Source organism: Parasteatoda tepidariorum, chromosome 8, assembly GCF_043381705.1.
Source record: "Parasteatoda tepidariorum isolate YZ-2023 chromosome 8, CAS_Ptep_4.0, whole genome shotgun sequence".
Classification (NCBI taxonomy): Eukaryota; Metazoa; Arthropoda; class Arachnida; order Araneae; family Theridiidae; genus Parasteatoda; species Parasteatoda tepidariorum.
In genome coordinates, this window is record NC_092211.1 from 66,198,806 (window position 1) to 66,217,876 (window position 19,071).

The following is a 19,071-nucleotide window of genomic DNA, read 5'->3' on the forward strand; positions in this document are numbered from 1 at the left end:
TATATATATATATATTCATATATATATATATAGATAGATAGATATAGATATATATACGTACTTTTCTAGGTGAAATAAAACCAAATACATTATTATTTTAGAAAAGAACTGAAAGGACAGAACAGAAGAAAACCGTTGAAAACCGAAAAAATAATAACAAGAAATGAGATACCATATAAACTTGGGGAACAACAGGAGGAGCCGAAAAGTTTGTAACAGGAAATAATATCCTAAATATCAGGAAAAACACAAAAAGAAAATAAGCGTTAGCACTGACATTCATGGCCACTTTGTCAGGGATGCACTGCCATGCAGTCAAAACGGAAGCAGTTTCTGCGGTTGGTGGTAAGAAAAACAAAAGAAGACCCAAGAAGAAGAAAAAATACAGCAGTCCAGAGGAAGATTATTATACAACTTGGAATTACGTATTTTTCGTATCGCTGACTTCAAATCTGCAATCGGTTTCCCTCCTCAGGCTACAGTTTTTTTAGGGACAACTTCAGTCTACTTTTTGTCGAAAAGTACAAGTTTTAAAACGGTAAAGAGGGGGTCATGTAAATTTTGCAACAAACTTTTGGGAGAGTTAAAGCACAACATTAGAATTAAAACTGCATAGGAAAGCATACCCTGAAATGCCGTCTCACGTCACTAGGGGAGCTTTCCCAATATAAACTGTTTCTTTGTGCATTTCTTAGCAAGAATAGTATAAATACCGAAGAAATCAGAAATGTACAGTATGAACACTACCAATACAATTATTACCAGAAATGTACAGTAATTTTAACAGAATTTTTTTCCCCTTTGATATCAAGGAAATAGTATGGATTATTTTTTTCTTTTATTAAGTTATCAATAAAAACTTTTCATAAATAAGATACATTTCATACTTTTTCATAAGAATTAATATGAGACGCCTTTTGTAAGCAATCTCCCTTTCAACCAAAAATATTCAGCGAAAAAGAAAAATGAGAGGTTAAAAGATTTAACAACAGACCTTGATTTTGTAACGTTTTGTAAGCGGTGAGATCAAATCAACTCAATCTGAACCAGACATCTATTTTTGTAATATTCCAAAAACAAGACATATTTACACAATTTTGAGGAAAAACTAGTAAAAGCAGAGATATAAGAACATTTCAAATACTGGCATTTTCGGAGGAAATTTTCTTTTTTAAGGATTAAATGGTTTGGAAGTCTACATTGGGATGCATATGGATTACTTGAAAATGCTGCATGCACTCTTAGAATATTCATTCTAAAGTTATGGTAAAATAGCCAGTAGCAGTCTGTCCATCCGATTAACCGTAAAGTTTAACGGTAAAGGACATTTCTTACCTTTATGATTTTTAAACCGTTTACAACTGGTATGGCTATAAAACAAAAAATACAAAACTATACGGTTTCTAGCCATTTACAACCGGCATATTTTCAAAACCGTAAAAAAATATAACTGTTCAAAGGAGTTAGACTTTTTATAAGGTAATGAGCATTGGAGAGAGCAGAACACTGGAAACTCTTCGTGTGTTGAAGAGAACGGAGGAAATATTGTGGTGTTAACACTGGGACATGGAATCCCAGAACTGTCAGACATGAGACTGACAGTTCTTTTGTTTATTTCTGATTGCTTAGTTTCTGAATGAGAGTTTTGCTCTGAAGCAAAACTCTGAAACTCTGGTTCAGAGCTTTGTTTCTGATTGTTTAACCGTATTAGGTCAAAGCAGTTTATAAAAAAAATTCAATTTACTGTCGGAGTGCTGTCTTATTTAAGGTCATTTGACTGTTTTGTTTGAATATGGTAAAATAACAATCAAATAAAGTGTTATTTAACCATTTTTTCTAAGAAATTTTTAACAGTGCTGAAGGAAGAAAATTCTGAAGAACAATATAAAGTAAGCACCTGGGAAAGGTTTTGTCCACAAAACCTCAACTGAAAATGCACACTCGACACCGTATTTTTAAGACCAAATTAAAAAATATATTTGATGTTCCTGAATTTGATGTGCGCTGTCTTCCTGTTACTTTGGAATTTACTTAGTGCTCAAATTTTAAGAATAAGAAAGAGAACGGAAACTATTTTTCTTTCTATTCGTTTGACTTTATTTTTTCTGTTTAACTGATCATATTCTTATATTTTATGACCTAATGAAAAATTTTCTACACTAATTAATTTCGTAAATTTCGGTCTTAGGGAGAAAAAAAAATCTTGCTTTCTGTCTGGCTGTCTGGTTCGATTCTGGGAAAACACTGTATGACTTCAGTCAGTGGTCTCCAAGTCCGTGTATCAAATAGTAGCGGGTTGCACAAGGAACTTAAAATTATAATTTTTTCTTACTGTGGTGTTTACCTCTCGGGTTTGTACGACTTTCCATTGCCGATTAGCAATTCAACAGTTTTCCTAACAGCTACGAGATGTAACCTAAAGCCACATTTAATTAATTGTATTTTATGTAGAAGGCAGGTTTTAATACAATTAAATTAAAATTATTATATAATAACAATCTAAAATGAGAACAATTAACGACATAATGTAATCAGAATAGCGATTGTTCATTCAATGGCAAATGTTGTATTTATTCATCGGTAGGAACTGTTTATTTGCTTCGATGAGCAAATAAACTATGAGTGATTTGAAATCCTAAAACCTTAGAAAAAATATTTTATAAGTTCCCACTAATCATTTTTTTTTTAAGTAATTCGCAATTTTGACACTGTCATGTACCTAGAATAGCAGATTTTAAAAAAAATATTTATGGTTTTTACAAGTATAAGCTGTACTTGTTTTTTAATTTGCTGGTCGGCTTACCTACATACATTACGGACCCCTATTACGGATTTTTCCGAAACTCTTAAAAAGAGAAGAATTCTTTTGAGAAACATTTCTTCTCACTAAGAAAAATTCCGTGGAAGGAAAAGTATTTCGAACAAAAGTTTTTATGCCTCTTCTTTTTCTGTGATGGATATATGTTTGAAACAAAGAGACTAATAAAATTACTTAACGAATATCAAAGGGATTTTAATAGTAAGTAAATAAATTGTAAAGAAATTTTCATAACTTTTGTTCAAGAAAAGGTAGTACGCTTTTTAAATGCTTGTTGAAAAAAGAAAATATTTGTATAATCTTCAAAAGAGTTTCTTCAGTTCAAATGTAATAAGTCTATAACTCAAAATTAAAATACATTACCAAACCAATATCAAAGAGATTTTAGTACTAAATTCAGCAGCAAGGCCGCTGACCCAATTTTTGGGTTTACGACTACTAATGTTCAACTCCGTAGCCTTGTAATTTTGAACCCAATCCGGAAGACAAGGGAACTACTGGATCAAGTATAGGGAGAAATCTGCCTTTTGATGGAACTAACCCGCATTTGCGTTACATGGAGAGGAAGACCACGAGAACGTCCCACGATTGGCCTAACGGCAAGGGGACTCTAACCCATTACCCGTCTACCACTGAGGATATTTCACGTCAACACTGTGGTCGGTGCAAGCCAGATGAGGATTCGTATCGACCAGTCATCCCCGGGACTCGAATCCGGCTCCCCTCATTGGAAGGCGAACGCGAGCCATCACGGCTAGGTAGCAAGGTTCGTGCCAAACGCACAGTCTGTGAATCGATAAACAACATTTTCTGATCAATTGGAACAGCACATTGAAAGGTTTTAAAATAGGTTCAGCTCTCCAAAAACCAAAGGCATAGCTGATGGCATAACAGCTGGCAATAAAAGCTGGTGAATGGCAGCTGGCATAGGCGCATAGAATCAGTCAGAAATTGTGCCACTGAAAGCCACAATGGCAAAACGCGCAGTATAGTGGAGTGTTTTTTTCCATCGTCTTCCAATGAGGTGGTTGGATCAGCACTCGTCTCGCACCGACCACAGTGCTGGAGTAAAATATTCTCAGTGGTAGATGGATCATGGATTAGAGTCCCCTTGCCATCAAGCTAAATGTTGGATGTTTTCGAGTTCTTCCTCGCAGAACTTTTATGAACATTGTGAACAAGTAGAAATCACTTTTATTGCGAACGAAAAATATCGCACTGAACTCCTCAGTCAAGAGAAATGATTTGTAGAACAAACTGAAGGGAGTTGCCATGGATAGGAGGCGCTGGCGTTTGTCAGCTGTTGAGGCAGCGAAGGCCTACAAAGGGCTGTTGCGCTGACAAAGAAGAAGAACAAACTGAGCGTCATGTGGGGCCATTCTATGATCCCAGTAAATGTCTAAAGGGGGAGGAAAACTGCCAAAATATTCTTTTAATTATTCACAGGCAGATGAGGATGGTAAACGGAGCTACTATTAAACAAAGGGTTGAACAGTTTTCAATTTTTTTAGGAACCTGAACTTATTAAATACCTGGGGTCATAAAGTGACCCCAGAGTGAGTTAAAAAAATATTCCGTCTCCCTGTTAAAAAAAAATATGTTTTCTCAATAAAACGAAAAAATAATTAGCTGTTCAATTTTTCATATTTTTGAGATATTTTTTATTTTTGCGTCTGCACATCAATAATGATGCTTGAAATTTTTTAAATGCCTTAATAACGAAGAAAATTGACTGATATCAAAATGTATTTGAAGGATTGATTTAGGAATTTCTTTTATTTTGAATAAAACTAATTCTTTATAAGAACACATTAATTAAATATTCCCTATTGAAATACTGTCTCTTTTTCATTTATGAAAGAACGGAAGTTGAATGATACTGGTTCATTAAATGAAGATATCTGAATAAAAGATATGGTTTGGAGCATTTGGCTCACTTTTCTTATTTTTCTTTCCTTCTAAATTTCTACAAGTACAAATATGTGTTTGGGTTTTAACTATCAAACAATTGAATCAGTAATAATTCTCCATAACTGGCAATCTATAATCCCCAATAACTAGTACCCCATAATCCTTCCTAACTAGGTAGTCCATAACTTGCAGAGAATTAAATATTTTTTTTTTAAATTGTTATGCTTCAGAACTTAAGAGGCTCTCTTAAAAGTTATTTAGAATTATCTGCTTATGTAATCCCCAAAATGCGAATTTTTATTTCTGATTGTGACTTAATAAAAATTTGCTAAGATTTAAATTTGAATAAGAGTCTCTGTAGAATTTAGATAATACTAGATTCAATAAGCTAATATTTAGGAAAAGTTTTTCAATAAAATTTCAAGTAATTATTTTCCATTTATTTTGTTTAATTCAGAATTCAAGCATAGAAGCTATGCTTATAAATAATCCAAATCCTTTTATTTCTCTGTTGCATAACAGTACTTACAGGTGCCATCAAAGGTATTATACACACATACACGTTGTTAGAAAAAAAACGGTACTTAAATAAAAGGTATGTGGTGTTGTTTGTTGCATAATAAGAGTTCCAGCACTTTTTTTTATTTTAATATTTTATAATGATTCATTTTCATAAAGCTCTCTTTATCTATACATATATATATATATATATATATACACGTATGTGCCAAAATTAAGAATGAAATGAAAAAACTAGCATAACAACAGAACTGGCAGTTACAACGAAGGGGAAGGTGAAGGTCGTTGAAAAGACCAATCACGGTAAGGTAAAGGGAGACATTTGTATCTATGCACCATGAAGTACCGGGGGCTCGTAGTAAGGAAATAAAATGAACTGGCGGTGGAAGCTCAGTATTTATGTGGACGGTTTCGATCAGTTTCAACCAAATGAAATTTGTTGTCACGGTGTGATATGACCAACAGACAACACAGAAGACGACATGTGGATGAGTCAACGTGAGGTCGAATCATTGGGATGTTGAAAGAAGGTCGAAAAGTGACCTGTGAACCTGCGGAGTTCGGGATCACCCACAGCATCGTTTCACGAGCTGGTAACACATTTCAAAGGACAGGAATAGCTGTAAAGAGGTTTAGTTGAGATCGCTCGCGCACAACCACAGTAGCGGACGATCAGTTTATATTTTCACAGGTCAGGATGAACAGACTGCAGGCAGCATGAGAAATCGCTAGGTAAACACAGCAAAGTATTGGACACCTGATATCGTGTTTTACCGTGGCCAGGAGACTGAATAAGGTTGGTCTATTTGCAGGATTGTCAGTACGGTGTGTTCCATTAACGCCAGATCATCGGAGATGCCGTTTAATTTGGTGCCGGGAGCACAACAACTGGACAGATGCGCAATGGGATCGAGTACTCTTTACGGATGACACATCTTGGAGTGAGGATCAAGGGACACACAATAACCCCTCTAACATCATCGAAAAAGATCTATTTATAAGAGATAGAGCTCTTGTATGGGGTGCTATCATGCTTGGTACCCGTCCTGTTCTACACATCTTCCTAGGTGGTTCAGTCACTGGTGCCCGCTATTGTACCGAGGTTCTCCTTCCTCATTTGCGTCTTTTTAGAGGTGTTTGGGTTCTGAGTTTATCTTTATGAACGATAATGCTACACCTCATCGAACAATGGCTGTCACAGAACTGTTGGAGAGTGAAGATATTGCACTCATGAGATGACAGGTGAAGAGTTTTATCTGATTGAATACGTGTGGGATACTCAAGGGAGACGCATGGCAGTACATCCCCGGCCGCCAGCCTTTTGTTACAAGCTGTTTACTTTCCCACTTTCTTACATTTTGAGGAGCCGATAGTATAATTTGTATTGAATTTCTACACTGATGTTTAAACTAACATTCGAAAAACCACCATATATAGAATTGAAGACTTCGTCTTACCTTCTTTCATGTATGCTGTCATAACGGCTGATACAGTACTTCTTGCAAACTCCAAAAGGCTTGCTGTTTCTGTCATCGATGCTCCACTTAAACGCGCCCCAACAATCATCCCTCTTTGGAATTCTGACAGGTCAAACATTTCCCCTTATAAAAGCTAGTTAGATAAACTCATGCAACACAGGTGACTAATGTTGAGAGACAAATAGCTTCCTCTTCACGCTCACTAGGTGGCAGACTTCTGTTGCAGGTGGCGCGGCTGTACTGCAGGTGTGAAATAAGTCACACTTTTTCTCAGGTGCTCGTATTATTTTGTCATCCATCTGTATATATATATAGCCACTATATATATATATATATAACCAATGACGTACAATATTCCGAAACTAATTAAAAGTAAAGGATATTCATCTAAAACTTTCAAATATTGCTGTGCATAAAACATCCAATAAAAAGGTAGGAAACATTTAAAAAAAATTAAGGGACCCAATGAAAATTTGGAATTATTTCAAAACATGAATGAACGAATCAAAATTTGAAAATATCTCGCAATGTAAAACATCTAATATGAGTTTTGAAATATTTCCTAATACATAGCATCCAATAAAAGTTTTATTTATTTCTCAAAATACTAAAAATTTATACATTTTAAAGACTTTCCCATTTGGTTTTCAACTCCAAAAAAGATAACTGNAGTATCTATACACGTATGTGCAAAAATTAAGAATGAAATGAAAAAACTAGCATAACAACAGATATATTTCCAATCGAATACGAAATATTTCCAATCAAAAGTTTGGAAATATTTCGTAATGTAAAACATCTAATATGAGTTTTAAAATATTTCATAATACATAACATCCAATAAAAGTTTGATTTATTTTTCAAAATACTAAAAATTGATACATTTTAAAGACTTTCCCATTTGGTTTTCAACTCCAAAAAAGATAACTGCTATTACAATTTTTATATGAACTGCTCTTATTCGAATATGAACTAAATATATGTTTGTCTTGTTTAGTTAAATGAAAACAGTTTCAGATTTTTATTATTATTTTTCACTTTTTTAGTGATATAATATTAGTATACTTTCTCCTTATTTGGTATAAGTATTTAATTAAGGATGACTCGTATAATAAAACCTATAAAAGAACGAAATGTAGTTCACTAAATGAGTATGATTAATGATCAGTAAAGAGAAAAAACATTCTTTTCTACGAGTGATGATATAATAGCGAAACCTTCAGGCCTTTAATGACATAATAATTAAAACTATTTGTATTAGAGAGTTATTACTTCAGCCATGATTTTTTGATTGGTCATAGATATTGATTATTTTTATAAAAAAATAAAGCTAGATATTATTAAATACTTTGAATTTTTTTCATAGATGCTTTTAGTTTGTTATTATAACAAACTTTTGAAATAAATAAATGTATTATACAGAAATGCATGAGCATTTATATAAACTACTACCTTAAGTTATAATTTGAAATCTTGAAGCTATGACAGGACATAATTAATGCATACTTTTAGAAAAAAAATTCATATTTTAGGTGAAAATTACACGCATTTTTTCATAAAGATAAAGTAAACAATATTTATGTTATCAACATTTATTTTATGCTATCAGCATTTCTATTTAAAAGAGATTGTAATAAACGTTTTAAATTATATAATGGCATAAACTGTATTGTTTTCATCTCTATAGTCAGAATACATGAAATTTTTGGATAATCATTATCATTGCTTTCAATTTCAAAAATTACTTTAATCATTATCATTTGCTTTCAATTTCAAAAATTACGTTAGATTACTACAATTCGATTTTAATTGTTATTGTTTAAGAAAATTCTTATAATTTCCTTTAACCAATATCTTTGTAAGGAATTAATTATGTTGATTGGTATAAGTTTTATTATACTTTATTTTCTTTTATTGTTTTATTATTATTTTATTGTGATGTAATAAAAAAACACTATTAATTACGGTTAAACTTTACTATTAGAAACCTAAGTAGAATTGAAATATGAGCGTTAACTGATTTTGTACAGGTATTTTGTAAAATTTTGTCCTTGTATCTTTTTAAGAATATTGCGAAATTTTTTCTCCGAACTATTAATAGAAAAAGATTTCTCCATCTAAAAAAAATGCTTCTATTTAAGAAAAATTCCTTATAAAAGAAACAATTTCATAAAAATATTTTTACGTATCTTCTTTTCTCTCGGAGATGACTTCAAACAAGCTTACGAATAAATCGTTAAGAATCAAGGGATTCTTAAGTAGTGACAAAATTTAGTAAACTTATTTTAAAAGTTGCACGAACATCATAGGAAGAAATTGCACTTACTAGCACTAACACAAAACGCCTCGTGATTTGGTGCTCTCCTTTGGTCCAATTATTGTGCCATCTTCGTGCCTGGCTCGAGGCCTTGTATTTGACGACTCTGCTATTGCTCGGTACTCTGCTGATGCAGACTTTGCAATGAGTTTTCAATTTCTGGAGAATGGTTTAGCTGGCCCGGGAGCTTTATTTAATGATTAGAAGAGTTCTGCACTTTTTTTAGGTGTATATTTAAAAAAAAACGCTTTATTTATACAATCACTCATAAAGAGCCGTAGTGGCTCAGGTGATCGAACCCTTGCCTCCCAGTCAGGTGATCCGGATTCGAATATCAACGATGCCTGAGTAATACGAATTCTGCACTCAGCTCGCACCGACCACAGTGCTGACATAAAATATCCTCAGTGGTAGACGGATCATGGGTGAGAATTTCCTTACCACCAGGCTTAGCCATGGGAGGTGTTCATGATTGTCCTTTGAATATAAGACAAATGCGAATTAGTTCTATCGAAAAGTCCTCCATGATGGTTAATTTCTCCCAATACTTGATCCAGGAGTTCCCCTGTCTCCTAGATTGGGTTCAAAATTGCAAAGGTACGGAGTTCAAATTTAGTAGTCGCTGACTCAAAGCTGGGTCACCTGCTTAAAGACGGTTATAAAATAAAATAACCTATAGATGCTTTCTTCAATTACAAATATGATGAAATCTAATTACAAATTTGAACTTATTGTCTTGCTGTTGTTTACGTAGGATATCAAGATCAATTGCAGCCATAGAATTGTGAATTAAAAACATAAAATGATCACATTTTCATCTGTACACAACAAAACAGAAACACATTTCAAGAGTTTTCTCAATAAAAGTATAACATATATTTATTTCAGCTTATCATTTATAGAGATATTTTTATTTATGCATTCGCATAGCATCAATAAGCTCTTAAGTCCTTAATGATGAAAAGGGAATTAAAATTACTTAAGACAATAAAATGTTTTAAAAATCTTTAAGGATTTAAAGATTTAACAGGCGATTAGATTTATTTTCAACAAAAAGCATTCTAAATAAGTTTCCAATTAATATCATGTTACTTAACTTTAGAAAAGTATGGAAATAATACGATTTTAGGCGCATTAGTAGGAGATTTTTGAATGAATGATAGGGTTAAGTGGCCATGAATGTTTCTTCCATTTTTCCTCTCTTTTAATACCAAAAATTGCAAAAAAGTTTAACTAATTAAGAAATAGGTTAAACTTAATTAATTTATTTAATTAATTGATTTAAAATTTAACAACTAAATAATAAATGCAGATAGCAATTTATTAAACTTCTTTCGAAAAATGAAAGTAGGATTTAGTAATAAAGAATTTTCTCTCAGAAAAGTATAATAAAGTAAGTTAAGTAATTAATATTTAAATGTGAAACAAATGCATTATGTAGTTTATTATTTCATAGTTAAAGTTAATAAGTTATGATCATTAGATTTATTATGATCATTAAGTAAGTTCCTAATTAATATCGTATTACTTATGCATAGAAAAGTATGGAAATAATATGGTTCTATGCGCATTAATAGATTTTTGAATTAATGATATGGTTAAAAGTTCATAAGTGTTCCTTCTATTTTTCTTCTATTTTAATTTCTAAAATTGCAAAAATTTATATTAAAATTAATTTATTTATTTAATAAATTGATTTAAAATTTAACAATTAATGAACGCTGATAGCAATTCACTGAAACTTTCTGCAGAAAAATGAAAGTGAGATTTAGTAATTCTCTCAGAAAAATATAATAACGTAAGTTAAGTAATTAATTTTAAATTGTGGAACATAGGCATAACTATTTAATAGTTACATTTAGTAATTTTTTAATATTTATGATCATAAAATTTCATTTCTCTTAAACTATTTCTAGAAAAAATGAAATCCTACAATACGTTATTTTTTGAATAAATGTCCCTAAATAATTAAACCGTATTTCATGCAAACACTAATGATCTGAAAATTAATTTGGTTTCTGAGTAATGAGATGTAAATAATTAATTAAAAAGGAAATGTTTTTAATATTACACATCATCCATTTTATCAAAATAACATTTAATTAAATTATTCTTTCATCATACTTAGCTTTAAATATGGTAGAAACTAAAAAAAATTTGAAAAGCAAACTAAAATAAAATAATTAATTAATTTCTTTTCTTATTGCATGGATTTCTTAACTAAGAATATTTTTAATTGGCAGGAAAAAAAGTTTGTCAATTCAATTTTTATGAAAAAAAATGGTATTTCTTAACTTGTCAAGCATTTGCTTAAAAATTCAAATTAACGCGAATAGCTAATTAATGAAAAAATCTGTTCTTTATTTAAGGTTAAATATCATCTCATTCCATAGACAATGAGTAGAAATTACTTAAGAGTTTTTTTTTTGAAGCGGCTGCAGCAATTTTTTTAATCATTCAAAGTATCGAGTGACTCATTTAATTTAAACAATGAGCACTTTCTATTCATTAAAAATCATCAATCCAAGGAATCAGAAATTGATTAAAAAATATAAATTCAAAGGATAAATATGTATATTATAAAGAATTTCGAATTAAGTAATATGTTACTGGAATTTTTCAGAAAAAATAACTCTTTTCAGTTTGATTATTTCAAATTAAATTTCTTTCAGAAATTAATATTTAATAAATGAATCTGACAATTCTAATTTTTGAAAATTAATCTGAAAAATAGAGTGATAACACTATAAGTTTGGCAAACACATTTTTTTGAAAACAATCATATTACTCTATATATAGTTACTTTAATGTGCAGTTTTTCAAAAGAATTTTTAATTTAATCAAATGTAATCATCGAATTTAAGTTACTGTGATTGAACTATGATGATTCAATCATTACCACGACGCATTCAATATTTTAAGACTTCATGATTTAAAAACTTAATAATCTTATAGTAACAAACTAAGAAACAAATTTAGAAAAAGATTAAATAAAGTAAGGAAGAGGTACAAATTTAACAGTAATGACGCAGTGCAATAACTAAATTTTTTTTTCACAATTACATTTTGTTAATTATTAGCAAAGTTTTATGCACTAAGTTTCAATCTATACGCACTTCACAATTTAAAGAAAGAAATTAAGGTATAATCCAGATTATAGTTTTCACTTGCTCTTTCAACTGGTCAACCGTAATTTCAGAAACGAATTTACGAAAGAATAACTAAATTTATGGATAAGCATAAGCTTTAGCCTAGAAGCTCCTTAGGAGTCATTTTGATTGTTTTTGACATTTCTTATGTTGTTTTTATTGCTACGCTTAAGCTTCGAGGCTCACACTGTTGGAATTTTCAATCTAAAATTACTGTAAAATAACCGGCAGCAGTCAGGCCATCCAAATAACAGTAAAGTTTACAGTGAAGAACATTTTTTACCTTTACGGTTCTGAAACAGTTTACAATCAGTATAGTTATAAGACCACGAATACAAAACTATACTGATTTTTAACCATTTACGGCAAAAAATTTAATAGGACATTAGAGATAGTTTAGCAGCTTTATGGTGATACCATGCATCTATCGGTGCAGGACACTGGGAACCCTTCATGAGTTGAACGAAATGGACGAAATATTATAGTTTCAAGGCTGGGATTCGAACCCCTGTTCTGTTCACTTGTCGTGAGATTGACAGATCCGCCCCCTCGTATATAATATGTAACCGGCTGCTGACTTCATCAGGGGAACCTAGTAGCTGCGATAAATTCTAGTTTAATGGTACGAGGTGAAAAGAGTTAATAAACTATTTTTCTCTTAGTTAATATTTTAAATACTATCTTATTTATGGTGATTAAACTGTTTTGTTTGATTATGGTAAAATAACAATTTAAACATTTTTATTTCACTATTTATTCCGAGAAATTTCCAACAGTGCTCATTTTTGGACTTTTCCTAAAGTGTTTCTAAGTATACTCTATCAGAATTTCATGCCTTTATGTGGATTAGTAAAATAAATAATTATAGAAATACCAAAAACAGTCAAAGGGGTCATTTTAACCCTCATAAGTTCAATTTTGAAGTTTCATACCTGTTTTTATCTTTGTAAAACTACAACTTTGCGAACATGGTTTGCAGAAACGAAATTGGGGAGAACCATGTTAAAAATGTGTCAAGCAATAATTTCTGTTAAATTATATGGTATGTTGAATTCGATGCACGAAGTACCTTAGTGGAGCTCTTAATGAATTACAAATTCGTTATTTTGACTGAAAACACATTCATGTCGAATATAAAACAGTTATTTTTGTTACAATCCTGGACAAGAAAGAATTATTGGTGAACAGTAATTGACATGCAAATCAAAATGCAAATTTATCGCATGGCGAACAGGCCACATAACTTTAACTTCAAGTCTATATATATATATATATATATATGTGATAAACCAATGTTTTTTTAGTTAAATATTTAAACTATTATTCATGAGTATGTTTTATTTTTAAGTATCTTCTTATTGTAAATTCTACGAGTCTAAATAAGTTNGCGAACAGGCCACATAACTTTGACTTCAAGTCTATATATATATATATATATATATATGTGATGAACCAATATTTTTTTAGTTAAATATTTAAATTATTATCCATGAGTATGTTTTATTTTTAAGTATCTTCTTAATGTAAATTCTACGAGGCAAATATCAGCTAAAAAATATAAGCTATCATGAAATATATGAAACTTAACCCAGCGCCATAAAAATATGCTTTGGTTAAAAACATTCGTTAAAAATGAGTTAATAAATTTATTGAATTCATATAATTTAAATTAAAGATATGCTGCAAAAAATGTTTTAATTAAAGATATGCACTTTAAAATTCTTGTAATTGCATAACTGGAAACTAAATTTTAATTTGGTTTAAACAACAAGATGATTTTTCATTTTCTTTAATAATTAAAAAACATTTCCTAAATTCACTTTTTGCAAAAATTTCTGAAGATAATTAACAACAATATCATGAAAAATGTCTTAACTTTTTTATGAAATAAAATATTTAGAGAAAAAACTACTTGATTAATTATTGTTGCTTATTTTTACAGATATGTAAATCGAAGGCACTTACTTCATATAAAAATAGTAAATATAGTTTTTAGAAAAATCGGAGAATTGTGAACTTGAGAGAATTTAATTTTCAAGGATTGTTCAAAAAATATAAAATTATTCATCATTACCAAATTGTTTACAGAATAAGGGTACAGATGAAAACAATGATTCAACATTTGAGGTATTTTTTATAAAATGAAGTTTTATCTACATTATATGAGAAATTGATTTATTCATTTTTTAACCAAATAAATATTAAAAACTAACAGAATTATTAATTGATTTTTTGATATGAATTCTATAACCATTTTTCTATTTTTTAATGAATTGATTTGTTCTTAAAAATGATACTTGATACACTTCAAACAAAGTAATAATGTATATAGTGTAATGTCAACTTGTGGCAAAAAAAATATGATTTACTGATTCACTACCGAACGTGACTATTTTACATTAGCAAGAAGGATAACCTACTTTATTTTGTTCAGATCTAGCGAGCGGAAAATATTTGAAAGAAAATCAATTCGTCTGCAAGAAAATCCACTCGATTCTCTAACAATAAATTTAACTTGTTCATTAAAAAATAAGTAGATTTAAAAGTATCTCAAACATAAATTATTTTGTAATAAGTCTTAAAACTTAAAAAAAGAAAATTTGTTTATTGACTCTCATATTTTTAATCCTGATTTAAATAAGAAAGAATTGATGATTAAGTAATTTGATTTCTGAATTAAGTAAGAGTCTAAATTTTTAACGCAAAAATATCGTATTTGATATCTAAATAAGATATTGTATATGATATCTAATTAAGTAAGATATCATGTATTTGATATCTGATTTAATCAAGAGTCTAAACTGTTATCGTATAAATATCGTATTTGATAACTAACTAATAAGATATTGTATAAGATATCTAATTATGCAAGATACTGTATTTGATATCTAATTTGATATCTGATTTAAATAAGAGTCTAAACTGTTATCGTATAAATATCGTATTTGATAATAGTTTAATGATATAATTAGTTATTATCAAATTTCAAGTAAATGAGCAAACATAACGATTGCAGGAAAAAAAACTATCAAGGAGCTAAGCTCTCTGTTCGTTGCGTTTGCTGGCCCCCCATTTTTGTATCGACTTTTAATTAACCTTTTTTAGATTTGTAATCAAAGAAATAAATAGAAAAACTATTTTTGTATTTGAAAATTTAGCCATTACATAAAAATTTTTTGGCTGTTGCACTTTTATTCTTGAAGTTGCATGGATTCTTGAAAAACGATCGCCTTTATTTATCAATTCATTCAAATTTTTCATGAGTTATTCAATAAAGAAACATATATTAACTTATTAAAAACTTTTGTTTCCAAAATACATAAAAAGGCAATAACAGTCGACTGGTGTTTAAAGTACTTCAAAAATAAGCGCACATTTTCAAAACTTCCCAGGCGTGAATGAGAAAAAAAGTGATTTGAAATATAAAATTAGAGTTTCCAACGAAAAATGGAAAAATAAAGATGAGAAACAAAACTGTGGTAGCCGATGTAGAAAAAAAGATGAAAAAACAAAATCCGAAAAACCTCTTGAATGAATGGTGATTCCCTTGTTAACGGCATTAGTTACTCTGTACCTCTCCATAGCACATGGAAATGCATTTTACCCAAGTTTGCCCATCTCGGATACTGTGGTTTTTCTTTTTCTGTTTTTAATATTTTTTTCTCCCCCCGGCAACTGTTGTTTTTCTAGTTTTGCTTCTCATCTTTATTTTTTCATTTTTCATCGATAACTTTACGTCTAATATTTCTAATCACTTTTGCTGCTTCTCTTTCACGTCTGGGAGGTCTTGAAAATGGGTGCCCCTTTTTGAAGCGCTCGAAATATCTCGACTGTTACTTTCTATTTATATAATATTATTTTTTTAACAAATTAAGTTTTTAATCAAGTTATATATTACCGTTTCCTTTTCTTGGAATTATTTATTTAAAGAAATTAAATGTTTGAAAAACAAAACTATATTTTTATAGAAAAAAAGTGTTTAATTTGAGAAGATATAAAGAACAAGACATGAAAGATATGTACTTCTATTTCCTAAAATATTCTCATTTCTTCATTTATACCTGAGTTCCATTCACTAACTTCGAGAAGTCGTGAATCACTCTTCACCAGCTGATATTGCTGATATCCAATAATCTTTATATCTAACTTTATCTATTGATATATGTCATTATCTTTATACATCTCTATTACAGTCAGCAGTCAAAGATATTATATTGATTCAGGTGGCTTTGACGACTGCAATTTTATTCCCTCCCAAATAATGTAGGTTTCGGGTAATTATTCTTTAATGGATTTTAGGGCGATTGAACATGAGACATTCTTTGTCTGGCTATTAGAATTAAGAGTTCTACTTATTCTAATATAAACCTAATAGTACCGATTATAGGAATAGCCCCAAGTAACTGGAGCGGAAACATTTTACTCGATATTCTCAAAGCTTCATTTGCTTAAAAAATCTAAAGGTGGAATGAGTACGACATGTTTTGAGAACTCAAAAAAGCTCTAATTTTTAAAATTCACCAAAAAGGCGATAAGAAAAAAAAAATTCTGTTTCATAACTGTTTTGTTTTCCTCAATCGAGTCTGGGGCCTATTTTTTGATCTTGTAAAATGCCAACATTTACCACCTTAAAAATTTTAAATGGAGTTTTTCAACACTGAGGAAAAAATTTATGGTTCAAACTACCATAGAGTGCGTAGCCATATCTTTAAACAAGAAATATGCACATTTTAAGTACTTTTTAAGCTCTCAAAAAATATTAAGCACATTAACAAAAATGCAAAATAATTTTCAAAGATTACATGATCATGATAAAATAAATAGTTTTTGACGCGGAATTCTTTACTTCATTATATTAGCCATTGAAATGATCAAGAGATTTTTCGGCTCTATTTCAGAGGGTGGAAACTGTAGCTTGAAATTGAGAATATCTTGCAAAATGCGGCAAATTGTACATGAGAGTGCAGTATATGCACATAAGGACTGCAAGTATTTCAAACCTGTAAAATGATTGGCGCTTTCATACGCTTTGGACCGACGATACGCTGAACTAGATTGTGGTTGAATGAATTGTGAAAACGTTAAATAGAACAATGAGAAAAAGCACGCTTACGTATTATGCAAAAGCATAATACGTGGTGAAAATTGACATGGTAAAAAAAATCTCATTTTCGAAAGGGGAAAATTAAACACTTTTTACAAACACTCCAAGAAAAAAGCACCTTTAAGGGCTTTTAAAAGACTAAAATGGAAAATAAGCACCTTTAAGCATTTAAAAACGTTACGCATCATGTACCAGAATATGGTACATGATGCGTAACGCTGCATTTTACCGTATTAAATACCGTACTTAATACCGTATTCATTAACCAGAATTATGGTTTTTTACAAGAAATATCAACAGTGCGGTAATTTACCTGTTTTCCTCAATGTAATTATGATAATTAGTGGTTTTTATTACAAGGCTAAAATGGAATAAAATTAGCTAAGAACTAAGTTTGTAGACAATTTTGAAGTTTGTCTAAATCTTTAGTTGCATTAAATAATTAAATTATTCTCAATTTCAATCTCAATACACATTTGTTCTCCTCCTAAACTTTCTAAAAAAAATTACAGCAGTTCCTTTAACTTTAACAGAGTTAATTACCATCCTGAAATTTAGCGTTCAATAAACTGCGCGACATTTTATGTATTTTAATCCGTTAAATATATTATTTTAAGTTTTTAATGAAAGTGCTTTTTTTTCTAGTTTTTAGTTTATTTTAGTTTTGTCTTAAAGTAGAAGAGATGTAAAAATAAGTCACAATTACAACAACATTTGAAGTTAAAATAGGATAAATTGAAGAAAAAATAGGACCAAGTCTCATCTTATCTAGTTCAAATAAAAAAAACTAGTTCATAATGTAGTTCATCATCATAGAACTAGAGTTCAAGATATATTTTCTCACATTAATTGAAAGTTTCATTATTTAAAAAAATATTTAAGCACGTAGAATAACGGTAATGTGAAATTACCGAAAAACTGGTAAAATGGTTACCGGTAAAATTACCGTACTGTATGGTAATGATATTTTTGGTTAAAAAAAAGCATAATTCTGTTTAATAAAAGCACAGCAAAGCCCATTTAAACCACTTATTTGGTAATTTTTCCTTTCATATTATAATGGTCTCATGGAAATTCTAGTTTTCAAAATTATTATTCTTATTACCCCATATTTAGTAAAAAATACAAACATGAAAGGTAAATTTTATCGAAAGAATGGTTTTATACCTTCTTTAAAGGAAGGTTTCATTAAAAAGTTACAAAATTTTATCATTTATTACACAACCATATTTTATTGATAATTTTACAAAAATCATTACCAAAGCGCTTTGATAAAAATTGCCGAGCTTTTTGGTGTTCTCATAGAGCCAAATACACATTAAATTTTATCATATTATAGTAATTTTGACCATACTTTTTGCTCAGTGAATGTTGTACTAAATAATTAGAAAAACACATAATTTTTAAAGCGATTGTCACCCATATATTTTTAAAAATATTTAATTGATTCTATCTCACTAACAATGAAGTATTCTATTTAATTTATTTTAAGTAATGGTATAATTTTAAAATTTTAAATTAATGCAACAATCATCAAAAACAAAGTTTAAAATGAAAACCTAATTTCATGAAAGTTATATTGTTTAATAGTTGTAGAAATTTCCAAATTACTTTAAATTTAAAAAAAAAACTACTTGAAAAGCAATAGAAAAGAAAAACGAAATCCAAATATTAATAAGCAATTTATTACAGAATAGAATATATATTTTATTACTTTAAAGATTATTTCATTATTTGAAAAACTATTACTAACATTATTTGAATATCGTTATTTT